The sequence below is a fragment of the Agelaius phoeniceus genome, chromosome 27 (assembly GCF_051311805.1).
Source record: "Agelaius phoeniceus isolate bAgePho1 chromosome 27, bAgePho1.hap1, whole genome shotgun sequence".
NCBI classification, from domain to species: domain Eukaryota; kingdom Metazoa; phylum Chordata; class Aves; order Passeriformes; family Icteridae; genus Agelaius; species Agelaius phoeniceus.
Genome location: NC_135291.1, coordinates 3,736,229 through 3,750,884, shown reverse-complemented (window position 1 = coordinate 3,750,884; position 14,656 = coordinate 3,736,229). Strand labels below are relative to the sequence as shown.

At 45.6% G+C, this 14,656-nt stretch overlaps 2 pseudogenes; one reads left to right on the top strand and one right to left on the bottom strand.

Annotated features, from left to right (window-relative positions):
- The window catches only part of LOC143695889 (uncharacterized), a 64,686-nt pseudogene that overhangs the window by 20,651 nt on the left and 29,379 nt on the right, over window positions 1-14,656 (top strand).
- LOC143695839 (uncharacterized) lies at window positions 8,727-12,007 on the bottom strand (annotated as a pseudogene).

Below are 14,656 nucleotides of genomic sequence, written 5' to 3'. Positions count from 1 at the left end.
TTGCCAATTATATGTAAACCCAGCAGAAGAGTGACTGCAATCAATTCCTGGGAGCCAATCCCCTATGGGGAATTGAAGGAGCTCTGCAAAGTGGCTAAGGAATATGGTTGGGGGTTGCATTTCTTAAAAAAATTTCTGGAAGCCACCTTCTCTTCCCATGTCTTGGTCGTGCATGAAAATAAAAATATCATGAATTGCCTACTCTCCCCGTGTCACAATCCATCCTTATGAACGGGTTTCGTGATTGTTCGTGGATTTGATCTCAGGGTGCAAAAAACCGACACGGCACAGGGGGTTTGCAGTGATAATCAAAACAAATGCATCTTTATTGAATAACCAAATGCATTGGGGAGGAATTGGGGAAAAAAGGGAAAAATAAGGAAAAGAGGGAGGAAGAGAAAGGAAGGTATATAGCTACCAAACATAGAACAGCCAAGTCCTTTGATGTCCAGCCGATGGAGTTCACCAGGTCACGTCTGGGGAGATCTTGAAATCTCTCGCTAACTCAGAGGTTTTTATTATGATAACTCTATTGGAAATTGTGAGGGAGGGGGGAAAACAGATACAATAAGGAATAGATGTAACAGGTAGTCCATGTTCTCAGCAGTAAACGAGAGCCATTGTGTTCTTGGTCCAGCGGTCACAACCTGCAGGCAAACATCTCGCTTTGGTCAGCTTGCCTCCCCCACACACCTGCCCCGGGCTGGGGGTTTCAGTGCCAGTCCTTGGAAGGAGCAGAGGGGCCTTTTCACATGGGGGTTTCATGTCTCACTCCTTGATGGAGAGGCTCCTTACATCTCAGTCTGTCTGTCATGGTGGTTGTAAAACAGGTGAGGGTCTTCTGTGGTGGGACCACCCAGAACTCAGGAGAAGTCCAGCCAGGCCGAGAGGTGGGACAGCTCCCAAGGCTGTTGTTGCAAAAAGGGCACGGTGCTTCCTTCTTCTTCTCATTGGGCTCAGTGTAGCATACAGCAAACAACACCTGTGAAAACAATAACCTAACATTGTGCTCTCAGGTCTCAAAGCCTTTGGCTTGTGTAACTTTCTCCTACAAAGCCCGAGATTTTCAGTGGTCCCCAGTGACGATCGTGAGGCAGATGAGGGATATTTCAGACAGACTCTCACACGACCCCGTGACTCACAATTGTCTTGAAGGGATCGTCATCAGCAGGGCTCTGGAGTGTCACTGATAGGTCTTCATGACTCGCTGTACGTTGGTAGTAGAACCTGGAAAAATAGGGACAGCATGACAGAGAGAGAGAGAGAGAAAGGAGGAAAAGAAAGGATAGGAAGAAGAGGGGAAAAAAAAGAGAGACAATAAACAAACATAATTAATATTGATCACAACAGTATCAATTTTATAACTATTTTCAAATGGTTAATTAATTAAAATAGTATTATTTTTATAACCATTCTCAAATGGTCAAAACAAATCACAAATATCAAAAGCAAAAGCAATAAACAAATCATAATATAAGCACTAACTTTAAAATGATTTTCTAAACCAATTCACTAAAAATCAAAAGTAATTCCCACAAAATCATAAATGGAAATTAGGATTATTCCAAAACACATATGCTTCATTCATAATTGCCTTGTGTCAAAGTCTTGGGGATGTTCACAGTGCACAGGACATCAGCCAAGTTGTTTGCATTAACTATAGACATCAATCTTGTCAGCTGTTTCATGCTCCAATTCATAACGAATGGGACTGCTGATAAAATAAAACCAAACAGATTTGGTATCAAAAGGATAACAATGGGATGACACAGACTGCTCAGGACACTCGTGGCAGTAGGAGACCACCTAAAAGAGTATCCCACCACCTGTGCTGGGCATCTTTCTCCACCCATTCCATGACACGGGGTATCTGTCTCACATTGTGATAAACAGTCACCAGGGCTTTCTGTGCGTTTTTCTCAATCTTCTCAAGGATTTCAACTAAGTCTCGATGGAGCAGCAGTTGTCTTACCAAAGTGAGATCCATCCCAATAGGAGTAGGCATCAGTTTGTGAATCAGTGTGTAGTTGGATTGCAATGGGTAGTGAGAGGTAACTGGAGCTTCATAAAAGAAATCACATCCTGTAATCTTGGTAAAGTTACAAGCACAAACATTTGAATAATTTTTAGTATCTACTACAACATTCTCTACAAATACAAAATCACAAGCAGGTCTGAAGCATGCACATCCATTGCCTATATATATAAGGACTGTTTCAGAAGTCGCATTAGGATGAATTTCAAAATGACAGATATTTTGCTCTGTGTCTAAACAAATGTCTTGAGCTATGATTGCATTGCTTTCACAGATGAGCCCTTGTTGTTCTCGGACAAGACAAGATAAATTAACAGTTTGCCATTTCTCACCAATTTGACGGGCCCATTCCCAATGCTCATAAGGATAGAGAACAGCTCCATCATCATTCAGCCCTAATGCAATCATAGGAAATATCAAATGCACTGAGGCATTACGTATGGTTAACACAAAAGCCATGGCTATGTTTGTAATGGGATTGTAAGTAAAATTCACCAGGTTCCACCAGGATTGGAATTCTCTTTCAAAATCAGTGGCACTGTCCCAAATTATTTTCTAAATTTCAGTAGGAAAAGTGCCTTCTTCACCTTCTCTTAACATTGAGGCAGCAACTGACTGCATCCACAATTGTGCCTGGATACAGCTGAGAGCCAAAGAAATGTTGTTTTGTGTAGCACCGAGTGCATCATTTACCAATTTGTGGTCATTTACATTTACCTTTTCCCAATTTGTCAAAATGTTTGATAGCAGCCACTGGTGTGTTCCTAAAGCCAATAAGGAAGACTTGTTGTAACTTGGTCAAATCTCTAGTTGTCGCAGCCAATTTTATTCATTAATACTTCTGAATCAATACTCTTTAGAATTCCCAATCCTGTTCCCACAACACCGGTTATGTCTCTTAGCGTCCGTCTTTTAAAAGAGTTCCGCTTTTGCAACCAGGTCATCCAACCCTCAAAGGGAGTTTGCAAAAAAGGTGAACAGGCCGGCTGAATTTCTGAGACATTACTTTGCATCAGCAATTTGACTTGTTTAAGAGAACCATGCTGGATTGAACAGTATTTGTTGTTGTCCTGTTTTCCTAATTATATCTGGTCCATTTTCAAAAATTCTTGGGCTAAGCATAAGCGGTGGTTGGGCTGGAGTGGTGGTGGTGTAAATTGTAACCAGTTGGGCTATAGCATTTACTATAAACTTAAAATGTAGGCCCTACAGGCCTACATTTTTTGGACCAAAGACAAACCACTTCTATGGTTTGTGCCAATGTAAAATTGTGCCAACAATCCTGTAAGCTTGGGTGCGTACAAACCTTTTCATGCTTATTTGTTTGATCTGTCAAAACACCGATTGACGTTGCCTTACTTTGGGTAGTTCCGTTAATCATTCGGATCCTATACTAATTTTTTTCCCCACTATCCCTTGAAGCTGCCAGGTTTTTTGGTTTTCCCATTCCTGCCTAGTGTATATCTGATTTTCATGCATAATGACAGTTGATAGGTTTAAATCCCTCATGTTTCCCATAGATCTGGAAAAATGAACAAAAGCCTGGGACCAAGGCCATTCAGTATCAAGTTGACTAAGGGTGCTCGCAGTCCTTTCTACCCACTGGGGTGTGACTACTGTACTCAGTGTGGGCTTTGTTATAGCGTTTATCTTAAATTTGTAAACCAGGCCTTTTAAACATAACCGATTTGTCAAGTTATTTTGCCAACGGCGTGTCACATAAGTTGGTTTGGCTAAAGTAAAATTATGCCAGCAATCAGTTGATTAATTTCTACAATCCTTTGTAATTGCATTGTTGGTTCTGGGGCCTAAAGTGTAGTTACCAACATACTCTTGCCAGCAGCACAGAGTGAGGGGAATTTGTTTGGTACACTCCCACTTTGTCGTAGGACACAGTTCTGTTGTAGGGATGTGCAAATAGTTTTTTCCATCTGGTTCTAAAACATTTCCAGTACCTGCAATGGAGGTGGCTTTCTCATAGAGAGATCCTTCCACTTTTCTGCACGCTACCACAATCGACTCACCAATTGTTCCAGTTAGGGCTCTAGTCCAGTCCTTCTGATCCCATCCCCACTCACTTGGGTGATATATCTCAGAGTCATGCAGCACTATAGGCTCTAGGTTCAGGTGGTGACCCTTGGGATATGATCCTAGAACATTAGTGTGATGGATGGTAGCTTCAGACCATGACCACTCAGCAGGATTCTGTCCACGGAATTGTGGTAGGATGCAGAAAAGTATCACCAGTGTTATCATGGTTCAGATGATCCTCATGTCCCTCAGGGTTCTTCTGTAAAAGTAAACACAACAGAATCCTGCCACTAAGGGACAGAAAAAGTTAGAATGATGGAATTATCCAGTGTGTATTTATCCGATGCTCTCTCCCTAGAGCATCAGAGGCTACCCATGCATGTTTATTCAGAGGGGTTTTTAGCACTAGTGGTAGTTCCCCTACAGTAGGGAGGTCCACCAGAACAGGTTGTCCAGGGTAATATGCTGGAATCTTGAAATCATCTGGTCTCCCTAGAGAGGCAATTATGCTTGGAGCTATGGGGCAAAAGGCAGTGATTTTGGGACACCCATTTACCCCCCCATCTGTCATTCACACTTTTCACAGCTTCCCATAACCGAACATCCCAATTTCCCTCCTCTGGTTTCAAAAGTCATTCCAAAAGACCATTGGTCCTTTCTATGATCCCGTTAGCTTGAGGGTAGTAAGGGGTATGAAAAGTCCATTTAATTCCTTCATTTTTTGCCAAATCCTGTACAATTCTAGCAGTGAAGTGGGACCCATAATCAGATTGAATTTCCTGTGGTTTTGGGAAAATTCCAAACCATCCCTGCAATGCTTTAACAGTATTATCTCCTGTAGGTCTTTTAAAAGCATTGGCCTGGACCATCCCAGATACAATTTCTACTCCTACTAGCACAAAGTGTTTAACTCCTGACTTCTTAAAGTCTGCCATGCATCCCATAAGCCTTTACCCTTTCTGAAATGCAGAGGGTCATCTTCCAAAGGATGTCTCTCCAGTCTCCAGTCTGCAATTGCTCACAGGTTGATACGCATGTTTTACACCTTTCCTTGGTGACAGGCCAACGCTGGGCCAGAGCTTCCTTGTACAAATCTTTCACACCTGTGTGCTGTCTTTTTACATGCAGCTATTCTAATAGTTTGTGGGAACTCAGCACATCGCTCCAGATGTCCAGAGATGCCAGGAGGACCCTTGGGGGGGTCTCGGAAATCCTGGAATGTTGCCAAGAGTGCTTGGTGGCTTGATTTTGATCCATCCACAGAAGTGACAGCAGTTTGAGGACATGAGAATCACTTTAGAGTGAAGGGTGTAAAAGGGACACATTTATAGGGTGAAATATAAACTTTAAGGTTTTTGGTACAGGGGGGTTATGGAGACAAGATGGAGGGATCAGGGCGTGTCTCGTCCTTCTTCTTTCTTCTTCTTGTCTTCCATCTCCTGTGGTGATGTTGGCACTTGGGGATTGGTTCATGGTGAAGGTGTACTTGCCAATATGGGTGAAAAGTATTGGAAAATAAAAGTAAATATCATGTACGTAGATTTTAGTATAAAAAGACATGACCGCCCCATGGGTGGTCAGAGTGCCCTTGGCTGCCTTGCAGATCAGACCTCTGTTGGGCAGACAGAAAATTTTGTAGATAAGAAACAATAAACAATCTGAAGATCGAAAAGCTGAAGAGTCCAGACTCGTCCTTTGAAGTGCGTGCCACCCAAGAACCACCCTACCCGTGTCGGGGCAGAGACAGAGAGCCGAACCCGACAATAGTTGATCCCAGTCCTCTGTAATTTGTTCTTTTTCAGGGGACTTAGTCTTGCTAAATCATCAGCTTTATTGTTCCACTCTCCTGCTGGATTTCCATCTGTCTGATGAAAGGCTGCCCACCCCAACAAAGTTCCCTTGGCTTGTGGTGTTGAAAATGTCTTGCCACTTTTCCTTTTGCCATACTGGAATTCTGTTAACTTCCCAATCATTTTGCTGCCAAAAAGGAAGCCACTCAGTACATCCTTTATACACAGCATAGGAGTCCGTGTAGATGCAGACAGGAGAGGTATTCTGTACCTCATGTTGGAAAGCACTCCAAACAGCTCTCAGCTCCCCAACCTGAGCACTGCCTTCTCCCTCGGTAATGATTCGTTCACCAGAGGAAATGTGGAGGGCTGCTGCCCTGTATCTCCACACCTTCCCCTCCTGTTTAGCAGAGGCATCAGGGAACCAAGAATTTGCTGATCGTTTGGTGGAGAAAGGAGGGGCTACTTTAATTACAGAGGCAGGTTTGTCATGGCTGCTGCCCAAATTCTCAGTTTCTTGTAGCGCTAAATTTTTTACAGCTCCTTCTGTTATTGAGAAAATGTTACAGTAATGTTCAGTCTGAGCATACCAGTTTGCAACTGAGGCCCTTTGGGCCACCCTGTCGGCGGGGGTGGGGGGTCCCAGTAGTGACTGTCTTGATAACTTTGAAAGGGCCTCTCAAGACAACTGGTTGTTGTTGTGCAATTTTTCCCACTTCTATGAGAGCTAAGCTAACCACAAACAATCCTTTTTCCCAGGTAGTGTATCTTTTCTCAGCATCTTTGAAACCACAGGAATAGAAACCAACAGGCCTCCTCGGTGTTGCCACCACTTGGGGCGTGGCGTCCCGGGTCAAGGACGGCTCGGTGGCAGCACCTTTGCCACACAGACCAAGTACACGCACTCACCAATGTGGTGGATGGTGAAATGGTAACTATTTCTAACTGGTTTTTAATAAACAATGCTAACTTCTTTGAAATATAAGGTCCAAGATCAATAATAGGGCCTAATAAGGTAGAACCAAGGGCAATCAGTCATGGGGGCTGACTGAACCATGACTTAGGATATCTTTGCAGGACTTCCTCAGTTTTTTGGCTGATAGTTGTTAACACAGTTGACGATTTGAAATCATACATTTACCACAGCACCGAACTATCCTCCCAGAGTCTGCGACAGCTGACCTTAAAAGAAGAGTGATGTTGAGAACTCATGTCTGGATTCACGTTTCTCCAAAACTCCCTTTGAACCTTTTGACGCAGAAAAACTCTGGGCTGATTGGCGATCATTCCATTCAAGTAGAGCCAGAACCTGGCCAGAGTTGGAACTCTACTTGATGGATACCACTTAAAACAAGACTTTCAAAAACATTTATGTGAACCATGACTGATAACATTTTTGTTGAGCTTTTTTCCCCCAGTCCTTCTCTGCGCCGGCCTCTCCTTTAGTGTGGTCACTGAGTTTTTCACGACCCCGGTATGGTCTGCCATTGGGCTGCTTGATGATTCGTCACAGCCTTTAGGAAGCGGGGTATACGGGCCATGGGGGCGTCTGAGGATTCAGTCCTGCAAAACAAGCTTTACAAATTTCATTAGTTTTTGCCCTGAAGATCCAGTTTTATTGACTTAAGCAGGCACCATTTAATTTTACTATTTTTCTTGACGGCTGTGTACCCTCGCCCTGTGAGTACCAGCCTCCAACCCGTTTCCCATTCTCCTAACTAATTTTTAATCATGACTTGTGGGCCTTCCTCTAGTGCCCGGGTGGCCCAGTGCCTCTGGGCAGGACTTTTTGTTTTGTCTCCCCTAGGGAACTAATTTAAAGCCAGCAGGGCGGTTGCTAGGATGCGCGCTTGATCTTTTGGCCGGATGGAATTGGTAAAACCCTCTGTCAGGCTTCGACCTCGCCCCTTTGTCTTAGCATTGGGCCGCTCCCTCCCTCTAGGCTTGCCCTGCCTCCTGCTGGGGGAGGCCAGTGCCTTGTAATGAGATTTCCAACCCATGCTTCAAGCGGCGTCAGCTCCCCCTCCGTGTCTTTTCCTTCCTTTTTGCCTGCGCGTGTCTGCGCTGTCCTGCAGACCTTCTCCGTCTCTGCCGATCACGCCCGTGTCCGCATCCCCCCCTTCTGGCGCCCACCACCCCGTGGCGCGTAAGGCGGAGGCCCTGCCCAGGCTCCCTCGGACTCTGAGTCAATGGCAGCGCCCCGTGCCTCCGAGTTAATGGCGGTGCCCTGCGCCTCCGAGTCAATGGCAGCACCCCATGTCTCTAAGTTAACAGCTGCACCTCGCGCTTCCTCTAGCAGCCTGTCCCAAATGACCGCTTTTTCCCTCGGCCAGCGTGCCTGAGCTTGGGAGCTGCGAAGAGCATCCCCGCGGCTGTAAATCCCCACACTCGGCAGACTCACCATCACCTGCAGTCTGCGCGGCCGCCCCCACACACAGCCAGGGCCCTGCCTGCAAACAGTCCTGTGTGGTTTTCCACATTTCCTGCTCCTGCTGAACTTTTCACAGAGCCTGCGTGACTCTGCCCCATAATTTAAGATTTCGCCCCGAGCCTGAGGACAAAGCCTCCTCTGCTAGGGCCCCGGTACAACTATCCCACACTTCGAGGTGGAAAATATCCACCAGCTGCCCAATAACCCCAATCCGCAGGAGCCTCGACACTACGAGGATAAAATCTCCTGGCTCGCAGTCTACGCCCCACTGCCTATGAATTTTAAAAATGACCTTTGGGAGGTACTCCATTTTCTCCTTCGCCGGTCCTCGGCGCCAGACTTCCTCCTTTGCCGGTCCTAAGCGCGAGACTTTCCCCTCTCGCCGGTCCTCTGGGAGCGTCCTCCCTGCCGGGGACAGTCCTGCTGCTCCGGCTGCCGTTCACTCGCCCAGGCGGTTTCCGCTTCCCGGATTGTCCCGGGTTCTGGCACCACTTGTTGCCGACACTTGGGGCGTGGGGTCCTGGGTCAAGAACGGCTTGGTGGCAGCACCTTTGCCACACGGACCAAGTACACGCACACACCAATGTGGTGGACGGTAAAATGGCCTTGATTAACAGTTGAACCAGGTCATTTATAACAGGGGTTAACGGTAAAAGGTAACAGTAAAAGGGGATGGGTTCTGCCTGACCGTAACATCGCAATATCTTAACCTCCCACACATCAGACCCTCAGGACCCTGCTGCCGTAGCTGTACTGACAGCCCTGAGGAGCCAAATCCCCATTCCACCTGAAAGGGATCTGTGGGATGGACAGGGTCCAGTGCTTGGTGAGCTGTTGCTTCAAAAAACAGCAATTGCAATGCTTCCTCCTGAGAAGGAGTCCAATCCCATTTCACCCCTTTGCTCAGCAAGTCATGAAGGGGCCTAGCAATTATTGAAAGATCTGGAATGTGTTTTCTCCAGAACACTAATAATTCTAGAGCTTGCTGGAGATCTTTCCTGGATTCAGGCATTTTGATCTGATCTAAAGAGGTTAGGATAGCAGGTGGAATACATGTCATACCTCCTTTCCAGCAAATTCCCAAAAACTTCACTTCCTGAGAAGACTTCTGAATTTTCTCTGGGGGCATCTGCAAATCAAGACTTTCTAAGTGAGAGATTATTTTCTGCTGATGTTTCCCTACTACCTCTATTTCACCCCCCCCCCCCCCGCCCCAGCCCAGAATGTCATCAATGTATTGATAAACAGCTACAGGATCAGGTTTGGGTGTTTTTTCTAATTCCTGGGCTAAAGTAGGGTGGGCCAAAGTGGGGGAGTGTTTGTAGCCTTGGGGAAGCCTAGTGAAAGTGTATTGCTGTCCTTCCCATGTGAAGGAAAAACGGTCCATATCTTCTGGCTGTATGGGTATCATAAAAAACATGTCTTTGACATCTATAGTTGCCATGATTGAGTGAGCTTTTTCTTGAATTATGTCATTAATTCAGCCAAATTTGGGACCACTGCTGTAAGAGGGTCTGTGTTGGCATTAAGCCTGCAGAAGTCTACTGTCAGCCTCCACTTCTCATTGGGTTTCCAAACTGGCCACACTGGCAAGTTGAAAAGAGAATGGGTATTGACTATTACTCCTTGGTCTCACAAGTCCTGTATAACCAGTTGATGCCCTCTTTGGCACCAGAAGGTAGAGGGTATTGTTTTACATGAGTAATTTTGCTAGACAGTGAGGAGGATGCAGCTTGGAGTCTAATGTTAAGACGTGGCACGCCAAATGACCACAGGAATCCCTCAGAATCTTCCCACTGCCTCCCAGCAATAACATCCATCCCTAATAAATTGTTTGGAATATCCCCAATTTTAACAACTAATTGATTCTCCTCTCCATGGAGTGTGAGTTTTACTAAGGCCACATTCATAGATTCTGTAGTTCCTAGGGCATTTAAAGCACAACATGGTTTCTTTGTTGGAACAATTCTACACTTCTGGGCATCCTTTTTGTTAGTGCAGAGATTTGTGCCCCAGTGTCAATCAGAAAGGTTACAAGTGCCTGTTTGAGGCCTGTGATAGCTGTGATCAATATATCTCCTGATTTATGTTTAGTGAGCATTCTCAGATACATCCATGCTCCAGCCCTTTGCTCACCTATAAGGGATGGAGAACCTAGTTTCTCTGGTTCTGTGTTTGCTTTGGCTCACATCCTAATTTCTGAGGGAGAGGCTGGGAGAGGGTTTCTTTTGGCTCACTGGCTGGATTCTGAGAAGGGAGGGGTGCACTGGGTTGAACTGATAAATTCAGTTTTCGATAGTGCCAATTAGTTATTATTTTCTGTAATTTATCAAGGGGCAAACCATCCATCACCTCTCTGGGGACCCCCCTTTTAACTTCCAACAACCACCAACGTTGGCAGTTAGAGATCTGTTTTCATTTCCCTAAATTTTCACCGTGAGGAGCCGTGATAAACCAAACACCGTTTGTTTTTTCTGATTTCTCCTCCAGGGTTTTTACAGGTCCATATCATCTACTGTAATTAATCAAATCTACTGCAACCTCGCTCCATGTCCAAACTTTACGGCTGCTTGCAGGTGAATCAGATTGAGAAGCTGGGGGCTGTGAGGGGATGGAGTATGGAGTGAAACCAGGATCAGTAGATCCAGTTTGGTCAGTGGGGTTACCAAGGAATCTATCTAGTCTCTCTATGGGACCCAAGGCCATTATGGTTTTCTGTAAAGTAATTGCTGTAGGTTTAGGAAGCCCTCAAATTAAAGGAGTCATAATTTCAGGCTTTACAGGTAATTGCATTGGTGACTGAAAACCAGGAATCAACCTTTTTCATGAATCATTTGCAGGCAGGTGGCTTTGTGGGCGCCTTCCAAAAGCTGGTCGGGGGCACTGACTATAGCTAAAGGGTCTCCCCTTTCCAAAGGATTAATTCCCCCAGCCCAGAAAGGCACACATTGTGTCAGGGACCACGTGTCACGCTTATCTCCTGTTGTTAGGAAAACTCCATGTCCCCAGTACCCACTGGCCTCCTGTTCAGTTAATTTAATTTGATCTCCACCAGTGAGGGACACTTGGAAGACATATTCTATCTCCGATTCTTGTGGGAGGCACCCAAATTCTTTCTTCAGCTTAGTCAATTTGGTAGTGCCGAATGGTATTTGTTTAGTTGTGATATGTGGTTCAAAATCTTCATAATTAATATAGTTATATTCTGTTTTAACCAGGGGTCTCAAATGAGGGCAGCAGTTTTCTCCACAGTTTTTTTACTGCCTCTAGTTCCTTATGGGGATAAATCTGTTTAATGTGAGGAGTTTCTTTTCCTCTGCCTGTGTTGAGGAATCAGCATTCAGTGAATTCTTAACATGTTCCTCTCTAAGGGCAGCTTGTAACAGATGGATCTCATTCCTTTCTTCATTTAATTTTTGTTCCAAATTTCAACTAGGTTTGAAGGGAGTCCATTATAGCTTTTTCCTCACTTCTTCACTTTAAGAGAGTTTTTATAGCTGCTGTGAGACAAGCTCCCAAAACTGAGCAAAGAATAGTTTTATTTTTGCCCAGTTTAAATTTTATTTCATGTTGTAAAGAACATACTCTATCAATAACATTTTCCAAATTAAATCAGTTACTTTGTGCCCATTCTTTTCCTCCAGGAGAAGGTTTGGCATTGTGTTTGGCTAGTAGAGCATAAAATTCAGCTTTAACTTTTGCACTGAGGTTTTCCGTCATTTTGTGAAGGGACCAAAACCATGACAGGGAGGTGTAGACTTAAGGCACACAACCACACAGCCTCTGCTGTGTTTCCCCTGCTTCCCTGGGTGGGTGAAGAGACTAAGTGTGCCTGGGAGGTTCTACTCAGTTACTTCAAATAGTCCCTTCACTTCCCAGACAGTCCAGATTCACACATACACAAAAACAGTTTCCCTTTTTGCACTAAGAGATCTTTTGTGAAATTCTGAAGACAGAACCCTCAATTGAGTATGGGGGTGCTTTTCACCTAGGCATGTGCAGTTTGTGGGAAATTTGAGTCACTCCCTTTCCTTTTTAGACAACCGCTCACCCCTTTCAGGGTATCGGGCTCGGTGCGGCTGGAGAGAAACATCCTTCCCCTGTTACAGACTACACACAACCCTGCAAACCCCTCTGTCTGTCAGAAGCCTGTCCATGACGCCAATTTAATGTCACGATCCGCTCGTACAAGTGGGGTTGTGATGGTTCATTAACTGATCTCAGAGTGCAAAAACAACATGGAGGGGATTTCAGTCTTGATCAAAACAAATGCACCTTTTATTGAGTGCCCACAGCAGAAGCAATAGAAGGATTAGAAAGGAGATAAAGGATAGAGGGAGAGAAAAGAAGACAGGGGTGGGAATAGCTACCAACGGAGAGACAAAATCCTCGTGGTCCAGCCAATAGATCCATCTTGTCATGTTGGGGAGAATCTCAAATTCTTTGCATAACTCAGGGGTTTTTTATAGTCATCCACCAAGGGGAGAACAGATAAAAGACAATGGAGAATAAGTCTATTGAAAATGAGTAAGACAGTCCATGTTCCAAAACAGGACAAATCAATCTCAGTGGTGAGCGAGACCCATTGTTTCAGAATTGGTGTCTATGAGAAACCAGTCTTGGTGCAGCAAACACACCTGCAGGCAACACTTGGCAAACATCCCACTTCAGTCAGGCCCGCGCCCCTGTGTTAGAATTTTAAGGGTCTCAGTCTCAGTCCTTGGGACGGGGCTTCTCTTACAGTGCTTGTGAGGCATATGAGGGATCTTCTATGGGGGGATCACCAGAGTTACCCCAGAAAGTTCATCTGGCCAAGAGGTGGGGAAATTCATGGGCCATTGTGATGAGCAGGGATCGTGAAGCAGGTGTAAGTGTACAGAGCAAGCCGCTCCCTGTCAGCCCCTGCTCGAAGCAGTTGTAACGTGGGGGCACAGCAAGCACAGCTGCAAACAATCACTTGGCGAGCATCCACCCCAACCAGGCCAGAACTCCAGCCAGGGTCCTCAGGGTCTTCCTCTCTGTCCTTGTGACGGTCGTGAGGCAAATGAGGGAAACTTCAGACCATCTCTTACAGCAGTTTACTTTATCTCTTCCTCAACAATCCCCCCCTCTGGGAGATATCTTCTGTTATTGGGCCCTTGAGTGTCACTGCATGACTGATGAAAAATTCATCATCCCATTGTGAGATGCTCTGGCCAGAGGGAGGAGCCAAGCATTCCTACCTCGATATAATTTGACATTTGGAAGAAGAGAGACAGCCTTTTCCCACTGGATTCCCAGAGAAGCAGCTTTCTTTTCCACTGCATTCCCAGAGGAAGTCCAGGCCCATCTACGCCACCACTGGACCTTGAGAGGAAAACTTCACCCTTCTACAGGATCACTGCTTCAACAAAACCCCACCTGTCACTCCAGGAGCACTGCAGCCACCATTTAATAGGACTGCTACCACCACTGTGACCCACAGGGTGTCAGGTCATATTCTGACTCTGTCAGTGGGGTTTTTTTGTTTGTACTATTGCATTTGTATTTTTAGTTTTCCTCGTAAATAACTGTTATTCTTATTCCCATATCTTTGCTCGAGAGCTTTTTAATTTCAAAATTATAATAATTCAGAGGGAGGGGGTTTACATTTTCCATTTCACAGGAAGCTCCTGCCTTCCTTAGCAGACATCTGTCTTCAAACCAAGACAGAATGCCATCCATATAATGTAGGATAATGGCATCTGGGAGAGTCCTTTGGATGGGAGATAGGACAAGGGCCATGTACCACTGGCATATATAGGGGAGTTTTTCTCACTTTGGGGGAGGACTCACCGGTGGTACCGCTTCAGAGGTGCCTGTCTGTTCAGGGAGGGGATGGAAAAGGTGAATATGGGAGCATCTTGAGGATGGAGGGGGATGTTGAAAAAGTGGCCTTTGATATCAACGACCACCAGTCTCGAGTCACAAGGAAGCAAGGACGGAGAAGGAAGGCTGCAAGGGACCCATGTCCTCAATGACCTCGTTAATTTTACAAAGATCATGGAGGAGCGTCCACCTGTCCTTGCCAGGTGTTTTGAGAACAAAAACAGGGGAGTTCCAAGGGCTGTTGGAAGGTACAATGTGGCCCTTGGAGAGCTGCTCTTCCACAAGAAGCTCAAGGATATGTAATTTCTCTGTTGAGAGTGGCCACTGATCCACCCACGGTGGGGTGTCAGTCTTCCAGGTGATTGTGGGGTGGTGCACTCTGCAGTGGCCCCAAATAGAAATCCCGGGACAGAGGTGGAATATCAAGTCAAGCTCCCCACTGGGACAACAGGTCCCTGGCCCACAGGGTGGTGAGTGCCCTGACTACAAATGGCCTGATGGTGGCAGTTTGGCCCTCCAGTC